The 23,376-nt window shown below is 35.1% G+C and overlaps 1 non-coding gene across 1 annotated transcript; it reads right to left on the reverse strand.

Moving 5' to 3' along the window:
- Positions 1-23,231: 23,231 nt before the first annotated feature.
- Positions 23,232-23,338, reverse strand: LOC141650033 (small nucleolar RNA R71). The gene has a single exon (XR_012546097.1). It is a non-coding gene; the product is annotated as a small nucleolar RNA R71 (small nucleolar RNA).
- Positions 23,339-23,376: the final 38 nt, after the last annotated feature.

Consider the following 23,376-nt stretch of genomic DNA (forward strand, 5'->3'; position numbering starts at 1 on the left):
CATATCGAGTCTTACACCGTGTCAATTATAATTATCGATAATTCGACTTTTAGCTCACATAAAATTGATAGATAATGAATTGACAAGACCTTTACTTTTAAAAGATTGAGACTTAGCCTTACCAAATAGTAGGAGCCCATGAACCTCAATTTCATAAGGGGTACAATACGATTTTTCGGGGTACTTCTATTGACGTTGGGTAAGTGGGGTAATAAATGTTGGAGTTAGTGTCCCCGACAATAATGCGTTCACTATTGTCGATCATGATGATCACATGTTTAAATCTCATTTTCAAGAATACATGAGGGAAAGCATAACTTCATTGTCAACTGGTCCACACATATCGGTAATGATTGGCTGACTAGAGTTTGACATTACTGTCGTACGACGGTGGTGACCAGTTGATCCCCTAAGGTCATACCTATAGGGTAATGCTCTTAATTGGTTATTTAATTAATCGTATGCCGATACGGGTTAATTAAATTCCTTAAAATGGACAAGTAATTTTGTGAGTAAAATTACGTCTCTTATTGTAATTTGATTAAATAAGATTCGGTCTAAGTAATGGAATTGTTTTATTACTTAGATTAATTTATTGTTTATGAAACAATTAAAAATAGAATGAATAATTTATTATAACCACATGTAGATGTGATTTATAATCATATGACCCATTTTGGTACAAGTAATTATTAATTACTAGTTATTTTTGTATGTGATATATTTTATTAATATGATGATTTTTAATATGTTAAAAATGCATTATAATGTAACATGTCAAGTAACATGTCACATATGTCACAATTGACAAATGACAAAAATAAAATGGACCTCCATTTTATGGGTAGAAACCGGTTTTAGTGGAGGGAGTATTAGGGTTGTGTTTTTATATTTTAAACAATTAGAAACACAATGATAACCTACCCATATATAGCCATGCAAGCCTACTCTTCTTGGGAAGAAAGTTGGCTTCATGCATTGGCTCCCCACTCCCCTCCTACCCGGTTTTCCCAAGAGAAAAATAAAGGGTTTTTTCTCTTATTTTTCATCATTCTATAAGATTAAAAATATACATGTTGTATTTTTATGTGTTGCAAAATAAATTACTCTACACTTTGAGAAAGAATAAGAGAGCAAAATCTCACAAAATACCTCCTTTTGACCGAAATACATCAAGAGCAAATACAAATTATTTTTGTGTCCAAATTTTAAGTAAGATTAGTATTATTACTAGCTCATAATAATATTAGTCATTAAGGGTGTTCCTTGGGTATAAACTTTTGGAAGAGATTCAAATTTGAATCTTAGTTCATCCATTGTTGGAAAGCTCAAGAACTAACAAGTAGGAGATCTTGTTGGTGCCCAATAAATCTGAAACACCAATGTAAGATGTGACGATTTCTTCTCTACTTTGTCTTATGTTTGCATGCATAAGATCCATTTTAATTTTATGACTAAATTAAATCATCATACTATGAATATGTAAACTATGAGATTAATGAATCCCAACAAGTGGTATCAGAGCATTATGGTTGTTGCATGCAAAATCGGGTTTGTTTTTCCGAGTTAATTAGTTAACATATAAAACTTGTTATTTAGGATTTATAAAGATAAATCATGAAATAATTTTGCATGTTAAAAGTTTCTGGTCCTAAATGGATTTTAGGTCATATGGGACGATTTATGGATTTTATTGTTCATTTTATATATTATTGACATTAAAATGTGATTTTTATGAGGAAAATGTCATTTTTGGACGAAAAATAGTTAAACTTCGAATTTTTCAGTTATTTTTGGATATGTTTTCACATATATTATCTACTGATGGCATGTTAAATCTCGTGATAAACTAAGTTATTTTGCATGAAATATGGATTTTGTAAGCTTAAATCAAATTTAAAGGGTTTATTAGGTTAGTATGAGTTATATTTCGAATCTGGTCATGGAAATTTAATATGATGTCACATGCATTTTTATTCAGTGTGTGTAAAAATCTTAGAGGCATTGGACTCCTTTAGCATGATTTATGAATTTTTGAGTAAAAATTCAATAAATAGTGACTTTATTTAGTATCTAATGCTAAAACATATTTCATGACTAAAGAAAAACGTCATATGATGAATTTTATCCCACATTTCAGATCTAAAAGTGAGAAGTTGGTTAAAGTTAATTTGCTCATTTTTAATGGTCATAATTGATGAAACCGATAAACCGCAACGATGTTCTTCTCGAAAAAATTTCGAAATTTTTAACCTAAGTTTTGAACATTATGAGTGTCATGGTATTTTTCCAGAATGTTCATGAGTTTTAATTTCAAATTTTGAAATTATTTGAAATTTTTATAATATTAATTTGGAGTTTATAGTATAAAATTGTATTTTTGGGTCCATTTATGAACAATATTAAGAAATCAAGTTTAATTATTGTCAAAATATTAGTGGAGACTGAGTTTTGAGTCCTAAGATGGTTAGGGTAATTAACTTGTACATAAATATGAATTTATGTAATTATTGTGATTTTAACAAGTTATAATCACGCAAATCCATAAAAACCGATAAATTATACGATATTGGCTCTTAAAAGGCGATTTAGCATAAAATTAAGCATGTTCATACATATTATAATGCTGCATTTTATTTATGATTGTCATATTTTTATTTTATATAATTTTTGAATTATGTAATTTTACTTAGTATGGCCTTAGTTTTTAATTAGTATTACCCGAAATGTATGGGAATATCGATTCGGTTGTAATTATTGTGATCTCGTATCACCGTTTTGTAATTTAATAGTTTTATTTTTATTACAAATGTATAATAGGAAATTATGTAATTTTTATTTATTATTTGTAATTTGCCGGAGTTTCCATGAAGACGGTGTTACCTCGAGATGCGTGCCAAGACCGAAGTTCAAGGGACCAAAGGAGTTGGTTTCCGAATTTGTAATAGTTTATTAGATTTACTATTTTAGGAAGGCCATACTTGGATTTTATTTTTATGCTTTGCATTTTATTTATATGTTGCATGCATCGCTAAATCGCCATAACTAAACATGCATTTTTAAATCGAGTTTATTGACCGTGTCAATTACAATTATCGTAGTTCACCGCTTTAGTTCACTTAAAACGTGATAGATAATAAATTGACATGACCTCTCGCTAAATAAACAATTGAGACATAGCCTTACCAAAAATTAGAAACCATGAAAACCTATTTCGTGAGGGAGTGCGCTCGGCCAAACCGGGGTACAAACCTTGTTACGTAGGGAAAGTGGATGATAAATGTCTATCCACCGAATTCATGTTGATGAGGGTTGTATCGCCAAAGCGTGCCCAAGTTAATGTGAATTTGGATCATGGACACATTTATTCGAAATTTGGGTTGTACTCAACAAAAGTATTCTTGACCATAGCCGGATGTGTTTTGGGCTAAAGATAAAAATTAATGTAATTTTATCAACCAAGAGTTCTAAAGGTAGAATCGATTAAAGGGTTAATCCACCGAGTTATATTGATAAGGGATGTATCGCCAAAACGTGCCCAAGTTGATATGAATTTGGGTCTTGGAATCATTTATCAAAGTTGGGTAGAGGTCACTAGATAAATGCAATAAAACTTGTTTAAATCAAAATTTACAAGTATTATTATAACGATAAATGTTTTGTTTTCATTATTCCGTTATCATATTGTTCTATTTCTTTACCTGAAATTATACGATATCATTTCGATTTTAATTCAAATCTCCATTAAAACATCTAACTAAAGACAAATATGAATTTTCTTCTAAAACCTCGTGTTATTCATTACAAGGATCTCTTGTGAAGAGTATAGATAAAAGTTATTCGTGATCAAAAGGGTTTTTGATACTTGACTAACATATCTACTTACTATGAATTTTTTCTCATGTGCATAATTGAGTTAAGTACTTTGAAACGTTAAATCATTTTGGTAACTAGATTTGTTGGAAATCAAAATTGACCAAAATACCGCAACCACTTCAATGAAAGTTTTAATACTAAACAAATGAATTGAAAAGTAGTCTTCATGAAATTCAATTTTGCTTCTCTAAGGAAAGATTCATTGAAATGAGTGAGAGCATTCTCTTAAACCGTTAAGAAAAGGACGAGGTTTAAAGAAGTAAAATTAGAATGGAATTGATACAAGGTAATGTTAAAATAAAGTTATTGAGAATAACGATACTAAACCTATCAATCCCGACCGGTAAAATTTCCATGTTGGAAGTATTGGACACTAGAAAGGAAACTGCCCCAAATTATTGAAAGAATAAGCAACTTAGTTGTGGGACATCTAATGAGACTTTCTTCTCTAAATATTTATTTGATTGACATAAGTTTTGCTAGTACTAATTCGTCATTATTAGAAACCAATGGTGGTTTTCATCATTGTGTTTGATACATAAGATGATTAGAATATGACAACTAGCAACAATGATGTCGAGAGATAGAGTCATTGTGTACTCAATCTAGTTTTGGGTTTATATTTATACCTTAATTATGACTATTAAGTGAATAAACTCTAAATAAGAATATAATTTAGTTAAGATACAAAAGAGGTTTTAATTTTGTGACCCTATACACCATGATTTGATGTATGGCTAGCCCATTATCAAAGGTGATTATATTCTAAACCAAACTAGAATGATATATCATGTAGATGATGCAAGACTCAAATTGGTAACCCAAGATTAAACCTTAAATTCTGGAATGATGAACGCAAAGAGTTATCGAGTACTCTTGGAACCATTAGATTGTTAATCTTATGGTATATGCGTATCTTGTATTCAAAGCAAGATGTCTCGTGCTTTTTGATTGAAAAGGAGATCGAGGTTGTAAATCATTGATCCAAAATAGGTTGATCATTTTTTTTTACCAACGATTTAAGTTGACACTAATGTGTTCACTTAATCAGGTACATAGAGAAATTTTTTAAGAAGTTCAAAGAGTTCCAGGAATCACGATTTAAACGTGATGGGATTATCTGTAATACCCCGTATTTTGATAATAATTTCTGAGAATAATTTATGTACATTAATAATTGATTAAAGACATTTCTAATAATAAGTATAGGTAAGACGTTAATTAAATAATAAATTAAGCATCCAAGTCGGGAATTGGGTTTAGCTTATATTTGTGCTTTGGGCCGTGTGCCATTATTATATGGACCGAAATTTATTAGTATAGTATGGTTGTGATCGGTTTTTTTATATCGGGAATTAATAATAAATAATATGGAAATAATAATAATATGGAAAAGTAATAATAATTATATTAATATCTTAATAATTAAATTAGTAAAAGAGATGTATGGTAATCCTACTTATGGTAAGACTAGTATAATAATAATAAAGAGAGAAACTTTCCTAAAATAATACTACCTTACTAGTATATAAGCAAGGCTAACCTAACCATAAATCCTTATTCCACATAAAAACTCATAATATCACATAAAAGAGAGAGAGAGAATTAAAAGGGAAAAAAAGAAGAGAAGTTCACCATCTTTTATTTTGTAAGTTCATCTTTAATCTTTCAATGTTTAGAATAAAGTTACAGCAATTCAATAAATCTGTAAGTTGTCTTAAACGAACTACCAGAGTATCTTAAAGTCGTTGTCTTCAAAAACGTAAAGAATAGACTTAGGTTATTTTCAAGTCTTGTTGATGCCTATAAAATTCCGTAGCAATTGAACATTTAGATTTTCCAGAATAAATTCGTTATGAACATGTCGACTGAGAATCCGCGAATGCACTAGTGGTCTAAAGTTTATTTTGCAAACCTAATTTATAAATTGAAATTGAGTTGAGTCTTTTACAAACATTAAAATTGGAGAGTCTAGATGATGTTAGGCTTTTGTTTCACTTGAAAAGGATTTGTTAAACTTATTTTAGAGGTCAATACTTTTTATGCGACGGAATTCGTCAGTATTGATGATTCCTTCAAGAAAACCCTGATGAGTCTGGAATTTGAAGAAAGTCTATTTCACAAGAATTGTAGATATGTGTCTTAGGGTTCCAACCTCACTGGTCTTGCATCGTTTTGATTTTTGATGAATTAATTATGAATTTTATAGCGAGACTGAACAGTGCTGTAAAACGGTAGAATTAGAGATTTAGCTTTGAAGTTGTCAAAAGGATTAGGATGTGATGGGCATAGGATAAGTGCATGATTAGTTGGTTGATTATTGGTTATATAGTAATTGTACATAATTGTGTTATGTAGGTTATGAATTGGTAAAGAATCAATTTTGATTGCTTGTGTGACTCGCGTGACTCGAAGATTTGCGAAAAGGTAGCATAACAACTCAACTCGTCTTGTCTTTGTTGGTTTGTGGAATTTATAAAAGTATTGTGAAATTGGATGGATTAATGGATGTGGATTATATATCATTGGATTGTTTATTATTGATTATTTATATTGGAATTTCGTTTGCATTGGATACCTCAGCTCGTGTCTGAGATGGTTTTTATAACTGGCATGGTGTATAATTGGATACCTCAACTTCGGTTGGTACCTCAACTTCGCTTGGGATGGTGAATACCTCAACTTCGGTTGGGATGATGAATACCTCAACTTCGGTTGGGATGGTGAATGTTGGAGCTTGTGTCCTCCACAGTTAGTGTGATAACATATATAAATCTCTTATAGGTTCACAAGGGTATACTTAGTATTTTATCAGTTGATTAACGTTTATTAATAACGGTTGGCTTGCTAGAAGTTTGACGTTATTATCATACTGATGGCGGTGATCAACTGGTCCCTAAAGGTCACACCTAAAGGATGTGTTTGAGAGATGTGATTATATGTAAATATAATCACATTGATGCCTTATATGACTAAAAGGTTAGTCCATGTATTTGACTAAACAGTTAGTCAATGTGATGATGAGACGATTATTTAATACAATTAAATAATATTAGCTGAGACGAATTAACTGTTAATTCGTAAATTGAATATAAACTGTTATATTTAATTATTGTATATAATGTTAGCTTAAACGAATTAAGATGTTAATTCGTAATTAAATGTAAACGGTTATATTTAATAAGCAAATTATAAATATGCGATATTTATAGTTAAAGTATATATTATACGATATTGTCATAATAAATGATGACGGACCGGTATTAAGTGTGTGGACTTATTAATACAGGACGACATATATGACAATTGATAAATAATACACATAATATACATTTTTGACAACAACCAAAAATAAGAAGATTTTTCTCCTTATTTTTGGTGGTTGGTGAAACCAAAAATAAGAGGAAAAAGGGGAAGAAAATATCTTCCCCTAATTCCTCCCTTGGACGGTTTTAAGAGAAGAAAAGGGAGATCATTTCTCTTATTCTTTTTGACCTAATTCTCACATCACACAAACCCTAAAAAATTCATAAGAAACTAGGGATCTGTTCTAGCAAAGAAAAGAGGCATTTCTCATAGCATTTTGGGTGCAACGATTAGGAGAATATCGATCTCGATATTTGTTCTTAGGCCAAATTGCTAGGACCAAAGGTTGATTCTAATCTCTACTCTTTTGTTTATGCAATTTCATTTATGACTAGCAATTTCATAATTATAATTTCGTTATAATCCAAATTTCTTGATGAAGTATACCGATATTTCCTACAAGTGGTATCAGAGCATAGGCCACGAAATTATTTTATATGATTTTCATAAATGGATTTAAACAAAAATTTGACAAAAAAATCAATTATTTGACAAAAATTTCCTACAAGTGGTATCAGAGCATAGGCCACGAAATTATTTTTTGCCGAATGAATTTTTTTTTTGCCGAGTTGGTTTTTCGTTTTTTTTTTTGATGCCTTATTTCCATTTGATTTATTGATATTGTTGTTTTAATATGTTAAGATGATAATATGATAAATTTGTAGATGTTTTGATTTAAAAAAAATTAAATTGAAATATAAATGGAAATTGTTTTTGATTAATGATGATTATTTGTTTTTGCTATATAGTTTCTGGCTCACATGATGTTAAATTGTTGTTTAAGATCATGATTCATTAATTTAAATGTTGATGATTATGCCAATCTTGTTCTAGTAGCAACATTAAACAAATTTGTTCATTTTTAAAAGGGTTGTTTTTCTCGGAAAAAAAAATGTTTTTTTTAGGGCATGAATGCCGTGAGATATTAAGAAAAAAAAACCATTTTTCTTTTTTTTGGGCATGAATACCGAGAGCCAAAAAAAAACTGTTTATTTTGAATTTTTGGCTGAAAGCCGTGAGCAAGAAAAAAAAAAGGCTGTTTTTTCAATTTTTTTTTAGGAATGCAGAGTGCATTTTTTTTTATAAAAAAAAAAAAAATGTTTTTGGCCAATAATCTTTATACATTATTTCAATAATGTATGATTGTTAGTTGTGAAAAGGTTCACAAATTTTAGATACCTAATTATTTTAAAGTGGTTTAAAATAATGTTCGATTAATTCATATCACTAGCTAATGTGAATTAAGATTGGAATTATTGTGAGTAATTGAGGAATTGTCACATAATTTTGATAATTATAAAATAGGTGGTTTGGATAAATTACTCTACATAATTAAGGGATTGTGTCTTGAATGATTAATTTATAGTTGGTGCACTTTATTTAAGTTGAATGAATTGTTGAATGGTTTAATTTACGTATTTTTGCAATCGGTTGTAATTTTGTATTACCTAGTGTGGCCTTAGTTAATTATGTTTTCGTAATGATGGAAACATAATTTTAATTTAATTTTGAGATCTCGAATCTCCTTTTGGTTTTCTTTAGTATTATGTTTTTGAAATTAGAATGTAAATAGGTTTATTTTGTAATTTTAATTGTAATTTTGAGAAAACTAAAGATGGAGATTGGATTGCTCACTCCCGCTACATGGACCAAGATGGAACATCAAGACAAGCTTCTCGGGTCCTAGGAAGGATTCCAAAGTTGTATTTATGTTCATTTTGGTAGATAGGCCACACTAGGACTTTATCTTGTTTTACGTTTTTTCATTATCGTTGCTTTTCTTTCACATGATAATTAGTGCATCATATTCCGCCTAAACCAAACCACCTACTACTAATATGCATGAAAATTGACTCATATAGATTGGATGTTAGTTATCATGGACATAAAGATGTCACAAAATTTTAAGCCATCATCTTAGTTTATTCATTCTCGCATGCTAGATATTAGTTCACTTAAAATGAATTAAAATAAAGTTGATGGGATCTTCCTCTATAACTAAAATTGAGACAAGTCTTTATAAGGCCAAACAACTATGAATCCCTTCTTCGTCGGTAGGCATATAGGACCTTACTCTCCATGTGACCCCTTCTACGTTGGGTAAATAGTTTGTGTTGACTTATTTTACCTCAACATTATAATCCGAAGAGTTTCTCGTGATTATGATGGACTATAGATAGAATTTACAGAAATTTATCAACCAAGAATTCTAACAGTAGAATTAGCCAAGAGGTTGGCTTATCAATTTACAGATAATTGAGTCTTGGGATCATTTATATAATTCTTGAGGCAGGTCAATTGTATAAATGCGTAGTCTTCGCTAATAACAGTTTTGCATTAGACTTAAATCATAACGATGAGTATGCTTATTATGTTTTTATTCTTCTTTTCGCAGTGTAGAATTCGTTTTATATTGATAATACTGCTTACAACAAATGGCTGGAAATAACGAAATCCCTATGCCAAGTGCCACACTTGCACGCGAGTCCTGGCTCAAAACTTTCATGGACCACATGAATCAGTCCACCCGACTGAAGAATGACGGGTCCAACTTTGCGGACTGGTAGGCATCATTACGGAATGCTGCCATTGTTGACGGTAAGCTCAAGTACTTAACTGAGCCAATACCGCCAAACCCAGGCCCCAATGCAAGAGCTAACGAGTCACTTGCTTATAGTGACTTCGTCATGGAAGCGGGTGCGATAAAGAACGTACTCATTTTTGCAATGGAAACCAATTTGCTAAGACGCTTCATTGCCCAAGGTGCAAACAAGATTTTCACCACGCTCACTAATGAATTCTCAAAAGCACCGAGAATCGTTACTTATGAGCATACCTGTCGCTTCTTTGATGCGAAACTCCAGAAGGGACAACCGGTTAGCCCACGCATTCTTAACATGATTGAGAATGTCGAGAAACTGGAGGCACTTGATTGTAAAATTAGTGAGAGCATAGTCATTGACCGTATGCTTCATTCACTTCATGATGGTTTTGCCCTCTTCAGGGCAAATTACTACATGAATGACATGAAGAAAAGTCCTCATGAGCTACACTCACTTCTCGTACAGACCGAGAAGGATATGAAATTGAGTGGGAGCATGAAGCAAGATATTCTCATGATTTCCAACAAGAATAAGGGTAAGGGCAAAGCTCACGGCGACCTAACTGTAGGAAAGCCAAAGTTTAAGAAGTCAGGAAACGGTAAGAGTGGGCCTGGTGTGACTAGTGGCTCACTAGGCAAGGCAAAGAGCAAGGACAGTAACGTTGAGTGCCACCATTGTCACAAGATTGGGCATTGGAGGAGGAACTGTCCCGTGTACCGTGAGGACATAAAAGCAAGCCGCGTCACTTCTGTTGGTATGTCATCTTATATTCATATGATTGAGATTAACCATGCATGTTTCGGAACTTAGGTACTTGATACTGGTTGTGGTTTTCATCTGTGTAATCATTTGCAGGGCCTAAAAAACATCAAACCCCTCGCAAAGGGTGATGTGGACCTGCGAGTCGGGAATGGAGCACGAGTTGCTGCAGTCTCAATGGGAACATACGTAATCCAGCTCCCTAGTGGTTTTGAGTTATATTTATATAACTGTTACTATGTACCCAGTTTATCTAAGAATATTATTTCTGTTTCCGTACTTGATAAAGACGGTTTTTCATTTTCAATAAAGGACAATAGCTGTATTTTCTCTTTTAATGAAATGGTTTATGGTAAAGCAGTTTCCATGAATGGAATTTATATCTTAGATCAAACCACAGAGATATTACATGTGAATAATAAGAAATTAAAGGTTGGTGACAAAGATCAAACTTATCTATGTTATTGTCGAATGGGACACATAAATGAAAAACGTGTAAAGAAACTCATCGAGAGTGGAACTATCTCCACATTTGATTTCTCATCATTTGGCACGTGTGAATCATGTCTTATCGGCAAAATGACTCGAATTTCCTTCAAAGGTGTTGGAATGCGCGCTAATGACCTATTAGGACTCATACATACTGATGTATGTGGACCTATGTCAATTACCGCAAGAGACGGCTATAGATATTTCATCACTTTCAGGGACGATTTGAGTAGATACGGATATGTCTACTTAATGAAGCATAAAAGTGAGTCTTTTGAAAAATTCAAGGAATACCAGAATAAGGTTGAGAACCAACTGGGAAGAAAGGTTAAAGCACTCCGTTCAGATCGGGGTGGCGAATATCTTTCAAATGAGTTTGATCAACACCTTAAAGACTGTGGAATAGTTTTGCAGTTACCTCCACCTAGAACACCTCAATTAAATGGTGTGTCCGAACGGAGAAATCGAACACTACTTGATATGGTTTGATCCATGATGAGTCACACGGTAGTACCTGATTCATTATGGGGTTTTGATCTTTTGTCGGCTGCTCTTATACTTAACCGAAGTCCGTCTAAAGCTGTCGACAAGACTCCATATGAAATGTGGAAGGGAACGGTCCCTAACTTGTCCTTTATTCGGGTTTGGGGCTGCGAGGCTCATGTCAAGTGGAGACACGAGGATAAGCTCGGCCCGCGATCGGTCAAGACATACTTTATTGGTTATCCAAAAGGAATGTTTGGTCATTACTTCTATTCGTCTACCGAACATCGAGTTTTTGTTGCGGCTAGTGCAAAGTTCTTAGAGAAAGAATTTCTCGAGAACAAGTCAAGTAATAGAACCTTCGAGCTGTCGGAGATTCATGAACCAACAACCGAGGAACAGATGGACGAAGTTGTTCCTTCAACTGATGATACGGTTAATATTCCTCAGGAACCTAGGAGGTCGGGTAGAGTCTCTAATCCTCCAGATAGATACATTGGTATGATCGAGGAAAATGACGTTTTGCTCCTAGAGAGTAATGAACCCTCTACTTATAAATGTGCCATGACCTGTTCTGACTCTAAGCTATGGCTTGAAGCCATGCAATCCGAGATGGATTCCATGTATGAGAATAACGTATGGGATCTTGTTGATTTACCTAACAAGGTACGACCTCTTCAGTGCAAATGGCTTTACAAAATAAAGCATTCTGTAGACGGGCAACCAGATACCTATAAAGCACGACTAGTGGCAAAAGGTTTTACTCAAGTGCACGGATTGCGTTATGATGAAATTTTTGCACCCGTAGTTATGCTGCGTTCCATTCGGATAATCTTAGCGATTGCCGCCTTTCATGACTATGAAATTTGGCAGATGGATGTGAAAACCGCCTTCTTAAACGGTAAGTTTGAGGAAGAATTGTACATGGTACAACCCGAAGGTTTCATAGATCCTGAAAATCCTAAGAAAGTGTGCAAGCTTAAACGTTCCATTTATGGACTTAAGCAAGCTTCTCGGAGTTGGAATCATCGTTTTGACCAGGTGATAAAAGAGTATGGTTTCACTCGATCGGTCGAGGAACCATGCTTATATGTCAAGTCGAGTGGGAGCAAGATTGTTTTCTTGATATTGTATGTCGATGACATACTCTTAATTGGGAATGACATTCCTCTCTTATCTTCGGTAAAAGGATGGTTGAAGAACCATTTCCAGATGAAAGATCTGGGTGAGGCACAATGCATATTGGGCATCCGTATCTATCGAGATAGATCACGACGGATGTTATCACTGAGTCAGGAGTCTTATTTAGATAAGATTCTTGAAAGGTTCAGCATGACCAATTCCAAGAAGGGAAAACTTCCAATGACTTCTGGGATGCATTTGAGCAAGTCTCAGTCACCCACGACACCGGAAGGGGTTGAACGCATGAGTCGTGTTCCTTATGCATCAGCTATAGGATCAATCATGTATGCCATGATATGCACACGTCCAGACGTGGCATATGCATTGAGTATGACGAGTCGGTACCAAGGCAATCCAGGTGAAACACACTGGATGGCTGTTAAAAACATCCTTAAGTACCTACGGAGGACTAAGGATTGGGTATTGACTTATGGAGGAGATACTAAGATATGTGCAATCGGTTACGCAGATGCTAGCTTCCAAATAGAACGAGATGATTCGAAATCTCAGTCTGGATTCGTCTTTACTCTTAATGGTGCTGCGGTCAGCTGGAAGAGTTCCAAGCAGGATGTTGTAGAAGATTCTACTATTGAATCCGAGTACTATGCCGCTTCAGAAGCAGCAAAGGAAGCTATATGGATGCGTCAATTCTTACAAGGACTATCCATAGTTCCTAGTTCGAATGACCCAATCACCATCTATTGTGACAATAGAGGTGCCATCTTCCAGGCCAAGGAGCCTAAGTCTAGCAACAAGTCTAGACATGTACATCGGAAGGCTCACCTGATCCGTGATTACGTGGAGCAAGAGGAGATAGTGATTGACAAGATTGCTTCGGATGACAACATCGCGGACCCTCTCACTAAACCATTGAAATATGATAAGCATGAAGGGCACGTTATTTCCATGGGAATTAAACGTGTTCCTGAGTTGTACTAGTTGCTTATGAATTCGATACATTTTCTTTTCATATGCTATTTATAACTTCATCGTATTATTTCATATTTTGTTTTTTATGTGGATTGTACGACAACATTGAACGCCACAAAGTGAACTGAATTACATTATATTTCTTTTGGTCCGTAATCGCCTACATGAGGTGATAACTCTGGCTATTATATTGTGAAGTTGATTGATGGTGGGTTCAACGAGCCATAAGTCAAATGGTTGGCTGATCGATCACAAATGCGAGTTATAACGATACCTCGTAGGACATTGTGACAACGTAATGGAGTCCTAAATGTTTAAAAACATTCGGTGCCAAGTCGTGGATTGGACGTCCATTGTGTTCCTAGAGTCGATTCTTTTGACTATCGACTGTCTCTTGAGATTAAGGCAGTTTTTGGGTGACTTTGGTTTCTTTCTCATGCTCGACCGTAACAGGAGGCTAAGCATATTTTTACTGGGTCATTTCATACTGTGCTTATATCTGCAGGATTCGAGTTGAAGAAAATATCCAACCTTTATCAGGTTTAGTCATTTCTCAGGGCCACTCGAGGAGTTGTAACTGAAATGCATGGCCATGCTCGAATGATGATTCGTTTATCAGTTAAGTTACTCTCTAGTCGGGAAAACCACTCTCGATATTGATCACTTGTAAAATACGACCTTTGTGAATACGGATTTTGCAAATTGTTTTACATTGAGTGGGAGAAATTTTAGGATATGAGAATCGGTTATCGCACATACACTTGTGAGGACAAGTGGGAGTTTGTTGGAGCTTGTGTCCTCCACAGTTAGTCTGATAACATATATAAATCTCTTATAGGTTCACAAGGGTATACTTAGTATTTTATCAGTTGATTAACGTTTATTAATAACGGTTGGCTTGCTAGAAGTTTGACGTTATTATCATACTGATGGCGGTGATCAACTGGTCCCTAAAAGTCACACCTAAAGGATGAGTTTGAGAGATGTGATTATATGTAAATATAATCACATTGATGCCTTATATGACTAAAAGGTTAGTCCATGTATTTGACTAAACAGTTAGTCAATGTGATGATGAGACGATTATTTAATACAATTAAATAATATTAGTAGATCAATTTTATTAATTCGTAAATTGAATATAAACTGTTATATTTAATTATTGTATTTAATGTTAGCTTAAACGAATTAAGATGTTAATTCGTAATTAAATGTAAACGGTTATATTTAATAAGCAAATTATAAATAGTGAATACTTCAACTTCGGTTGGAATGATGAATACCCCGGGCCAGGGATTGGCGGGATGAACGGGTGTTTCGGGTGATGAGCACAATTGTGTTTGCATTATATATCATATAATTTCACTTTGACTTGTTGTTGGTTATTCCTACTAAACCTCGTGGTTGACTGTGTATTCGTGAACACCTGCGGTGAACCGTTTTATGGGGAGCGATTTGTGGTACCAAAGATTAGCGACTTGGGAGCATTGGGATGAGAGCCAAACATGGAACCTTAGATGAAGTCTAGATCACATATATAGTTATATCACTTATTTATTTTCCGCTGCGAGTTGTAAATATCTTATATTAAGTTTTAGTTGGGTAATTTGTAATAAACATGTAATCATTAAAGTTTTTAATTTAAAGTACTTTGGTGAGTTGGTCTTTGTTATTCACTACCTTGGGAAACCGAGATTGTAACGGTCCTATTTATTTGGGAATGTCTATCTAAAGGCTCCTAAATAAATGGGGGTGTTACATTATCAAAGTGAAGACATTGATATAAGCCAAAGGAAATGTGATATAGTATCACAAGTTAATCTCTCTTTGCACGCATTATGGGATAATGTGTGGTTGGATAAAGAAATCAAACCCTATTCGATATGGTTTGGACTTCAATCAAGTTACTTTGAGTTACTTGATCCTTTTGGAGATTTTATCATTTGTCTAAATTATTTTTCCACTAAATCTAAAACGATTCATATGAGATATGAAAAAGTAGGGTACCATGCTTGTAAGTTTTCACAAGAAACAAATGCTCATTTTTCCTTTCAATAATCAGGAGTACAACAAGTTTGTGGCTCGTGAAGCTGTCTTTCTAGAATAGAAGTTTATTTCTAGAAGACAGAGTGGGAGAAAATATTCAAGAGCCACAAAAGAATTGTGTCAAAAATTGTATGAAATTTGTATGTCGCATGAAACTGTATTTTCTTGGCTACATGATGTTGTTTCTTCGAAACCTCCAGCCACAAAAGAATTGTGTCAAAAATTGTATGTCGCAAGAAACTGTATTTTCTTGGCTACATGATGTTGTTTCTTCGAAACCTAGGACGTTGAACTCATCACTTGTTGAAGATAATGAATTCGTGTTACTTTTAGAAAGTAAAGAGCTTGCAACTTACAAAGAAATTGTTTGATTCAAGTTACTTCTGGAAAGTAATGATCATATGACTTAAATGAGAGTGTTTAAGTCACAACTCAATACAAGGCTTAGAGCCATGAAAATCCGAAATAAATTCCAAGTGGAATTGTTGGATATCAAAGAGAGATATCAAAGCTTGATTAGTTGCACAGTGTTTTGCACTATTCAGTTCTTCTTAGGGATTGTACTTCATTATGATGATATATAGCAAGTGAATCTAAAACCCACTTCTTCAATTAGAAGGAATGTATTCAATACATGTCATGAGTTTTGTAGATTCTTGCAATCCTAAAATAATGTGCAACTTAAGAGATTGTCTTAAGTAGGACATCAAATAGTTGGAATCAACATTTTGATCATGTGATAAAACTTTTCTCAATAGGTTGAGAAGTTGTGTTTATACATGAAGTTTAGTGGGAGTTACGGAAATTTTAATTAGTCTTATATGTGGATGACATATTGATCATTGGGAATGATTTGACACTTTTGGAGTATTATAATACATCTTCAATATCCGGATTTATGGAAATCAATCCACATGATATTAGCGTCAAATAAGAAGTCCTATGTTGATAAGATTCTTGACTAGTTCAATCACGTTGAACATATTTGATTGATTTCATTTGCTTCCGCTGCCGGATCAATTAAATGAGTAATGATGTATAACACTTCATATACTTTGAGTATGATGAATTGTTTCAAAATTGAATTTAAGTAATAGTTACCAAGTAGCCATATAGATTATTCTTAAGTGCTTGAGGAAGCATTAAGGATGGAAAGTTAAGTGTTTTTGATGCAATTAACTAATTTGTGTAAGGGTGTTACACAAATGACAATTGAGATTGCGAAAGGTTTCAGACAAAACCGTATTCAAAACACGTGAAGATGGTTAAGGAACCATTGTGGCTATGTTATTTAAGAAATAGATTTGCTAGAATCGTTCTAGGCTATAAAGAACAATGAGAGATATTTACAACGGAAATTGAGTACACTTGCAATCATGAGATGTGCAAGAAGGATGAGTCCCGCACACTGTGAAAACAGTGGGAGCTATTCTAAGGCTAGAGGGCCTATGTCTAGATTGGATCTAGACACGCACTCAGAAAGTTTTGTAATGCAAATGTATACATTACAAAGGAAAACGAGTATGTAGTAAGGTTGAGTAAGGTACAAGAAGTTGATAAAACCTACTAACCAAAGCATTCTCATAGGCTTAACATGATGAGTCATGTGTTATTTCAATTGGATTGAGATGAACAACTACGTACAAAGATCAAATTGGATTATAAGAATATGAAGTAGTAATCAGGTATTGACTATTCATATGTAATAATCACATTTGTCGTTCGAGTTTTTAAATCTAAAACTCCTTTTATACTTTGTTACATCCAAACGGGTTGTAGAGACAATATTGAACCCCGTTAAAGTGAACTCGGATTAACATGGTATTTGCCCATAGTCACTTGTATGAGGTGACGTCTCGAAGTGACTAGAGTGTGATGCGATTGATGGCAAGTTCAAGTGCCATAGAGTCATATGAGATGACTAGTCGATCACATAGGCAGACTGTTAGGAACACCTTGTCGGGCCTAATGACCGCTTATAGAGTTCTGGCAAATTTATATAGCCTGGTCGTGGCGAGAGCTACTATAGTATTCTAATGAGTCGATTCTTTTAACTAAAGACTGTTCGCCTAAGGTGGCACAGTTTCAGATTAACTTTGATTTATGTTACTGCGACCTTCATAAATGGGGTTAAATGGGCATATTTTGGGTTATGATGGTTGTGGCTAGTCGAAGGGAATAGTGCGATAGGAATTGTCCACCCCTTGTAAGGGTTAAAACAATATCTCAGGGCCACTCGAGGAGTAATGAACTGGAAATGCGTGGCCACGCTCGGAAGGTATCTATGGTAGATAATTCCGGTCAATCAGTTATTCTCCAGATCGAGTAAACCACTCTCGATATGATCACTTGCAAGTACGACCTGAAAGACACCTTGCATTGAGTGGGAGATAGTAATAGGACAAGAGAATTGGTGACGCACACTTGTCGAGGACAAGTGGGAGATTGTTGGAGTTAGTGTCCCCGACATTAATGCGATCACAATTGTCGATCATGATGATCACATGTTTAAATCTCATTTTCAAGAATACATGAGGGAAAGTAATATTTTACAGTCAACTGGTCCACACATATCGGTAATGATTGGCTGACTAGAGTTTGACATTACTGTCGTACGACGGTGGTGACCAACGACAACTCACCCCGATGAGAACAAACACAACCACCCCTTAAGGTCATACCTATAGGGTAATGCTCTTAATTGATTATTTAATTAATCGTATGCCGATACGGGTTAATTAAATTCCTTAAAATGGACAAGTGATTTTGTGAGTAAAATTACGTCTCTTATTGTAATTTGATTAAATAAGATTCGGTATAAGTAATCGAATTTTTTTATTACTTAGATTAATTTATTGTTTATGAAACAATTAAAAATAGAATGAATAATTTATTATAACCACATGTAGATGTGATTTATAATCATATGACCCATTTTGGTACAAGTAATTATTAATTACTAGTTATTTTTGTATGTGACATATTTTATTAATATGATGATTTTTAATATGTTAAAAATGCATTATAATGTCACATGTCAAGTAACATGTCACATATGTCACAATTGACAAATGACAAAAATAAAATGGACCTCCATTTTATGGGTAGAAACCGGTTTTAGTGGAGGGAGTATTAGGGTTGTGTTTTTATATTTTAAACAATTAGAAACACAATGATAACCTACCCATATGTAGCCATGCAAGCCTACTCTTCTTGGGAAGAAATTTGGCTTCATGCATTGGCTCCCCACTCCCCTCCTACCCGGTTTTCCCAAGAGAAAAATAAAGGGTTTTTTCTCTTATTTTTCATCATTCTATAAGATTAAAAATATACATGTTGTATTTTTATGTGTTGCAAAATAAATTACTCTACACTTTGAGAAAGAATAAGAGAGCAAAATCTCACAAAATACCTCCTCTTGACCGAAATACATCAAGAGCAAATACAAATTATTTTTGTGTCCAAATTTTAAGTAAGATTAGTATTATTACTAGCTCATAATAATATTAGTAATTAAGGGTGTTCCTTGGGTATAAACGTTTGGGAGAGATTCTAATTTGAATCTTAGTTCATCCATTGTTGGAAAGCTCAAGAACTAACAAGTAGGAGATCTTGTTGGTGCCCAATAAATCCGAAACACCAATGTAAGAAGTGACGATTTCTTCTCTACTTTGTTTTATGTTTGCATGCATAAGATCCATTTTAATTTTATGACTAAATTAAATCATCATACTATGAATATGTAAACTATGAGATTAATGAATCCAAACAATAAACAAGTTATCACACTTCGAAAATTTGGTTTATCTCAACGAAGGTATTTTGCGACCGTAGCCGCAATAGGTTCGGGCTAAAGATGAACTTAACGTAAATTCATCGACCGAGAGTTCTAATTGTAGAATCGGTTAAGAAGGTTAACCCACCAAGTTATATTAGTAAAGGTGTAACGGGCCCGTTGGCTCACATCCAAGTTAATATGAATTTTGGATCTCGGAATCATTTATTATAGTTGGGTAAAGGTCACTATATAAATGCTAAGACTTGCTTAAAATATTTACAAGTTTTATTAAAACGATAAATGTTTATAATTCCTTCATTTTCTATTTTGTAGTCAACTAGATTAGATTGCAATGTTGACTCCAATTTCATCCGCATCAACTAGCGCAAACGCTCCACCACTCCCCAATGCTTCTTGGCTCCGATCCTTTATGGATCGATGTAAACTTGAAAATAATAGTTCCCGATTGGGATGCGCAACTCCGTTTGGCCTCGGAAGGTGACGTCAAGCTTCGTTACCTTACCGAAGCCGCTCCCACCACACCTAATACTAGGTCAACCGCCGCCGTAAGGGAAGCCAATGGGGCCTACCAAAAAGAGTCGGCCGCTATCAATAACGTCTTGATTTTCTCTATGGAGCCCGATCTCCAAAGGAGTGCTATTAAGATGAGCACGGCCTATGAGATCTACACCAAGGTTATGACCATGTTTTTGCAAGCTCCAAGAATCATCCAATATGAGGTGGCCTCCGCATTTTTCGAAATCAAAATCAAAGAGGGCCAAAAAGTTAGTCCTCATGTGCTCAGGTTGATTGAGCTTGTTGAGACTCTTAAGATCCAAGTGGTTGATATTCCCGAACAACTCGTTATAGACCGAGTTTTAAATTCCTTGAACAAAGTCAAAGCATATGTGCAGTTTAGGGTAAACTACATACAATATGCAAAATATGAAGACTTCTCTCCATGAATTGTGATATGTGATTAGTTTACGCCATTTCACTTCCCGTTTTTAATGCATTTTGCCCTCTTTAGCACGTTTTTAGCTCACTCTCGCTCATGTTTTGCCCTTTATTCCATGTACCTCGATATTATGACTCCCCATACTCTTTTGTAGGGGATTAGCCGTGAAAGAGGGAAGACGGAATGAAAGCCGAGTGAAGGAGCTAACTCGTGTTGGTTGAGAAGAAAAAGGGTTGGAAAAGGCTGAGAAGCGTGTTCTGCCGGCAGACCGGCAGCCGGTCTTGCCACCAGCAGAACATCCCCCAGACAATGCCAAGAGAAGAAGAAAAAAAGCTGAAGGCTGTGCTCTGCCGGTAGGCCGGCAACCGGTCCACCGGCAGAGCACAGCAGCACAAGTCAAATTGGAATTAGGAGAGAAAAAGCATTTGGCCTCGCTACCGGTGGGCACACCGGCAGCCGTCCAACCGGTAGAGCACAGCACAAGGAAGATTTTGAAGAGCTGAAGACCGTGTTCTGCCGGTAAGCCGGCAACCGGTCCACCGGCATAACACACTTACCAGCTATTTTCCCAAATTTCCAACTTCAAATTAATTGACATCGCTACCGGCAGGACGCAACAGACTGCGAATTGGGCTTTGTTGCTCTTCTTTTCTAAATCCAATGAAAGCCTATAAATACCCCCTTCCTTAACCATTTGTACACACAACCCTAGATCTAATTTATTTCCCATTTTCAAGTTTCAAACTTTACTAATTACTTTGTTAATATTTCCTTAATTAGAGCAAGTTCTTCAATAATTAGACAATAATTAGTGTTAGAAATTGGGTTGTAAGAAGATTGAAGGCATCTCCTTTCTTATTTTCAATCCAAGTTCTTCTCTTTGCTATTGAGTTGGTATAATTTCTCTTCCCAATTTCATTTGTTTACATTTGATTTTCTTTCAAGTTTTGTTTAATTGTTTATGTTGGAAATTCAATCTTTGTTGTTTGATTGTTGTTATTCTCTCTCTTGTTTATCTTTTCTTTGTTCACCATTGTTGTTTACACCCAAAGATTGAGTCTTTGATTTTACTATGTTAAAGATTGAATCTTTGAGTTACTTGTGTTAAAGTTTGTGTCTTTTAGTTTAATCCTCTTCAATTCTTAGATTAAATCATCTTTCTTGGTAATTTGTGTTGTATTATTGCATGATTAGTCGTAGAATTTATTCTTCCGCCATGATTATGCCTAAAGAATCCATCTTATTGTCTCTATTGCTTTTAGAAACATGATTAGTAAGTAGTCTTCTTCTAGGACTCGGTTTGACCCGACATGAGTAATTTCACTAATTGATTCTCATAAAGGCTAATTTGTTGGGGGAAATTGGTGAGGGTAGTTTAGAGGAATGACATGGTTTATGGATTAATTTTGGGTAGCGTCGATTTGTAACCCTTATCCACCAACGAGAGTTGGTTAGGTTGTAAATTGGATACCCGGAAATTGGTCTTATCACTAACCTAGGTTGAGACCGAAAGGGAGAACCAAGGGAGGGTACCTCTAGGCTAGCGTTTGAAATCGACCTCCGAGAGGAGAAGTGGGATGACCCGGAATACGATGAGTACTTAGTGACCTTGACCAAATACTTGACCACCTTGGAAAAATGCATGTTTTTGGGGTAGTCGGGTGTTGAGTTAGGGATTCCGACCTTCGAACCCGAGAGGGGGGTTGGTGGGTAGAGCTAGTGTCCTATTATGAGCCCGAGAGGGAGGTAGTAGGTGAATTAGAGCCATCTCTCCCTTACCTTTCTACCCCTTAAGATTAGCCTAGGGAATTGCTATGTAGAATTATGAATAGTCGTGGGAGAACCGACTTCTAGCCTTTCCTATCATTTGATTAACTCTTAATCTCTTTTAGCTTGATTTTGCTTGTCTTGTTTAATTGCCTCTTTATTTGCTAGTTTAGTGTTAGATTACTACCATTACCCGATTATCGTTTAACTTAGCTAAACTAGGGAATTAGAACGATTAGTAGTCTACCAACTCCTTGTGGGATCGACCCTCAAAAGTGTAGAACGACAAATCGTGCACTTGCGAGGTTTAATTTGATAACCATCAACTTTTTGGCGCCGTTGCCGGGGAGTACGGCTAGATATTAATTGTTTTCATTCTAGTTTAGACTAGGTCCTTTGTTACTAATCCTTTCTTTCGAGTGCTTAGGTCTTTTGCATGAGTAGGCGGCAAAGACGAGGTCAACCAACATATCCTATAGACCTTGAAATTGAAGCTACGGCAAGAAGACATAATTCTCTTAGAAGGAGGGGTTTTCTAGACATACGATCGGTAGAAGAAAGTGATCAAGAAGTAACTTTTGAAGTGTTTGAGAATCCTTTTGGAGTAGTTGAAGAATCTAACATCATGGCCGCGGTTCCTATGCGGGATAATTTGGCTCCGAGAAAGGTGGTGCACCCAAGTATTGTCAAGCCACCTATTCAAGCCAACAACTTTGATGTGAAGGCTACCTTGTTACAAGTAGTCCAAGGAAACCAATTCGGAGGGGGAGCCACCAAAAACCCCAACGAACATCTCAATGAATTCTTGGATAGTTGTGACATGTTCAAAGCAAATGGAGTGTCGAAGGATGCCATCCACCTTAGGCTCTTCCCTTACTCCTTAAGGGGGAGTGCCAAGGAGTGGATAAAGAGTTTTGAGCCCGATTCTCTTCGGACTTGGGATGATGTCTCCAAGGCTTTCCTAAACAAATACTTCCCACCACAAAGAACCGCAAGGATCAAGAGTGAACTTCAAGGATTCACTCAACAAGATGATGAGACCCTTTACGAGGCATGGGAAAGGTATAAGGGGCTCCAAAGGTTGTGTCCTCATCATGGGATTGGAGACGATGAGTTGATCAACAACTTTTATGAGGGGT

This window comes from Silene latifolia, chromosome 3 (genome assembly GCF_048544455.1).
Source record: "Silene latifolia isolate original U9 population chromosome 3, ASM4854445v1, whole genome shotgun sequence".
Classification (NCBI taxonomy): Eukaryota; Viridiplantae; Streptophyta; class Magnoliopsida; order Caryophyllales; family Caryophyllaceae; genus Silene; species Silene latifolia.